We start from the raw sequence: 4,061 nt of genomic DNA on the forward strand, positions 1-4,061 counted from the left end.
AACTTGTGTGACAACACTATAGAGTGAGTGGCTCTTCTAGGTGGGCTTTGTTTTTGTTTTTTTTCTTTTGTTTTGTCTTTTTTTTTTTTTTGAAAGGGAAGAGGAAGATAATGGGGGTTGTTGGGAAAGAAGAGGGAAGTGGGAATGGGAAAGGGACGTTGGTCCCTTTAGGATTTTTTTTTTTTTTTTTTGGATCTAGAAGAGAGAAAAGGGACGTGGGTGGTTTTTGTTGGTTGGCTGTTTTTTTTTTTTTTTTTTTGCAAGAGAGGAAGATGGGGAGGCTTGGGTTATTGGAGAGGTAGTGGGGTGTAGTAAGAGAAAGGGAGGAAAACGTGGGGATGAGGAAGGTGCTCGGTGGAGCTTTATGCGGCTCGTGATACCATGTTGAAATAGTCTATTGGCATTCACATTAATGAGTGTACAATGGTGCTCTTATATAGAGATTACAATTATTGAGTTATAGACAAACTCTATGATCACATGTGGGATCCTATTCCAACTCTGCTATCTCATGAGGTAGTTACAATTATTGATTTATAGACAAACTCTATGATCACATGTGGGATCCTATTCCAACTCTGCTATCTCATGAGGTAGGCTCTAGAGTTTGTGCTCACTGAAAATGCCTACAATGTAGGAGAGGTTGTTGAGTATGAGGATGACTCTAGAGGTTGAGTTCGAGTGGGACGCTAATTGCCCTGATAGTCTAATATTCCGGTCATTAAGTTTGTTGCAGCTTCTAGCAAGTGACGCCCGGTGGTAACTAAACCCAAAGAAAGTCGCCAGGCTAAAAAATGACTAGACAGTGCTCATCATTTTTTTTTTTTTTTTTTTTTTTTGGGTAGTCTCCAAAGGTGCATTCAAGCATAATATCAAAACCTCAATTGATGTAATCAAGATTTCCCAAATTAAGTAGATAATTAAACATTAGTCTCTCCACAATACAATACCACATAATAGACAAGGTGCATATAAATTGCTGTCAAAACCTTAGACTATCGAAAATGCCATTTGAGAGATTTTGTAATTCCGATTGGACCTCTATAAAATTTTCAAAGATGTTGCTGAAAATAATTATTAGTAAATAATATTAATTTTCAAAATTTATCGAAATTCATTTCTACTCAGTTACAAACATTTTTTTCCCTCTCACATATTCTCTCGACTAGGGCAGTGGATTCCCTGCTGGGAATCTCTTTCAAATACTACCAAACAGTGTGAATCCATTACAGCAATATATTGTCAAAGGAGAAATCAATTATTAGTATACCAAAACACACAATGCATAACTATAGCGTTAAAGACCCCTCAAAGTCAAGGAATTGTTCATACACTACTAACAAGAATTCCAATTCAAAACAATTGACAATAATGCATATGGAAATTTGTTCATGATCCAGGTCAATGTATATTTGCACTTATGTCCTGAAATTTTCATTTCTTGGTACACACAATGCGATGACCATATAAGCAAGGTGTTAGATTCCATCCCTATAAATTACCCGAAAATAAAATAAAATAAAACAAATTCTATCCTATAAAGATGAATTTTATGTAGAAACTTAAGGACTTTCAAGGCCCACAACTAAGTCTTGCAAATTGATTTATTCAATCCATACAAAAAGGGATTTGACGGACGCATTTCCAACACTATCTAAACCTTAACCAAAAGAAATGGAATGTATTTGAGTTAGAATTGGGTGTATTATCCCAATAGCTTGGAATGCAAGAGAAACCCTCAACAGACCATCTGATTGAGCTGGAGCACAAAACAACTTGCAATATAAAAGAAACCCGAACACATCATTAAACTACAAGATAGAGCTCAAGCATCAAATTTGACATTCTTTGTTATTTGAGAGATCCAACAATCAGCTATCAAATTGATACCTAGATTGCCCTTGCGCATCCCAAGATATGTAGTTGCAAATTTCAAATGAGCATCACAAAAATAAGAACTCCCTGACCACGTAGTTTTTCTTGCAAAAGGGATCTCTGAATGAATTTATTCTTTTTTTTTTTTGGTTAATGCTCAGTAAAAGTGTATATATATATATATATATAGACAGATGTACAAAATTTATTTCTAGGCATACCTAGATGGAAAGAAACATTTTTTAATTGAACTCCACCTTCGACAATGCCATTAGCAGAGAACAAAACAAAAAAGAATGAAAATTTTTATAAGATGAACCTTCAGCATGTCAATTAATACATAAAAAGAATGTCATCCTTTACAAATGAAGGATTTAAACTCTTGAAATGGAAGTCTGAAGTTGAGCACTTTTCTTTGCTAGTAAATCCACCTTTGAGTTTGTCTGGTTCATAAGTGGCCAAACAAAATAAAGCCAACGAACTGTGTCTGTAGAAGAAACCATTGCCCTCCTTCTAACGCACGAACTTTGTCTTCTTCATTACCAAATTGGAAGATGATATAACCATTGCCAATAAGCATAACATCAATGTCGCCCGATAATCTCTTGTCCCAGGAGAGAACAAGAATCATGTAATTTCTAGGTCAACCTATAGTCTGAAAAAAGGTGATACCAAGCATTCATGTGCTCAATTGTAAATAGGATGGAAACATAAGATCTCCTCCTTAGCTTGCCAGAATGAACTCTCCACATCCATTTTTCACATGGCCTCCCAATGATGCTGCATAGTTTCGTATACATTCTTTGTACATGTTTGCAAACTCAACATTCTTTCCTAGGGGTTTGGGCCATCATGAATTTTTGACTTGTTAGTCCTTGATATCTTAAATGGAAACTGAAGTAAGAGATTGAGACAATGAAAGTATTCATGGGATATTAAACATTGAATCAATAGTGCATTAATTACTTTAATTCATGGTCCAAATATCCAATGATCAGTGGATCCCATGTTAGGAGGGTAACTCCCTCTTCCTACATAGGGAGCTGATCCAGACTTTGTACGTAGCCAGCTATGTTAAAAGAAGCGGTGACAAAAAAGTTGTGGTTCATCCAATTTTACAAGGGTTTCAGATCTAAATCTTTACTTTTCTTTTAAGAGGTATTTACTTAAATTTTAAAATAATTTTCTAAAGAAGCTTTTATATATATATATATATATATAGAGAGAGAGAGAGAGAGAGAGGGGGGGGGGAGGGGAGGGGAGGGAGCATAACAAAAACTTTTATGCAAATTCCATTAATCAACCTAATAAGAAAAAAGGGTAAAAGATCCCTATCTGGTCACACGCGCACCCCTATGCCCAAACACAGGGAGTAGTGGAAGACCACCCTGTTATCTTTCTTGCAGGCCTCCCCTGGCTACTCCCCACATTGGCCCAGTGGTCGCATGACCAGGTAGGGATCCCCAACCCTAAGAAAAATGAATGGATTAAAAATAAGGATAATCAAATGAAATTTTATATCCGAACAAAACTCTTCTTAGATCATATACTCGACCCTTGAAAATTTCTTGTAGATTGATAGAAAGACCGAGAAAGTACCTTTATTGATGAAATGTCATGAACAATGATCTTATGTGAATTGTGAAGTATCCATACAAGATAGAAAAGATTATATGATGGAAGACAATCATCTGCAAAATAGACTAAAGAATTCATTTCCTTGGTGGACCTTTATTCTAGGGTTTGTTTTGGAACTCTATTCTAGAGTTTATATAGGATTATATGCAAATACTTATAACTTAGAAAACAATCATATTTATGAAATTTTCAAATTTAGTTAATAAAGATATGAGTAGCTAATGTTGAAGATCGTGATAGATTTTTGGGATTCACAAAAACTTTCTAAAACTACAAAGTTGTTACTTTTAGCTTAGCCGCAACAGTGGTATCTTGAACCCTATTAGTAATTTCTATGGGCGATCGTAAATTTTGGATATTTCTTGATTTTCGTGAAATCTCCTCTGTTAATAAAGGTGAAACCAATTATATGAGAAAAGATATAGATGATCACATACTCTGTTCCAAGGTTTTATAAAGGAAATTTCTTCGTTAGTTGGGGAAAGAATCCGCATGAATCAGATTTTTTGAGGAACGTTAGATGATATTCATGTACTTAGTTCATAGGT

General features: G+C 35.1%; 1 long non-coding RNA gene across 1 annotated transcript; it reads right to left on the bottom strand.

The window, feature by feature from the left end:
• Window positions 1-2,159: 2,159 nt before the first annotated feature.
• On the bottom strand, window positions 2,160-3,608 carry LOC122083422. The gene is made up of 2 exons (XR_006141654.1): window positions 3,475-3,608; window positions 2,160-2,709 (listed from the first exon to the last, which is right to left on the bottom strand). It is a non-coding gene; the product is annotated as an uncharacterized LOC122083422 (long non-coding RNA).
• Between the last annotated feature and the right edge of the window lie 453 nt (window positions 3,609-4,061).

This window comes from Macadamia integrifolia, chromosome 7 (assembly GCF_013358625.1).
Source record: "Macadamia integrifolia cultivar HAES 741 chromosome 7, SCU_Mint_v3, whole genome shotgun sequence".
Taxonomy (NCBI): domain Eukaryota; kingdom Viridiplantae; phylum Streptophyta; class Magnoliopsida; order Proteales; family Proteaceae; genus Macadamia; species Macadamia integrifolia.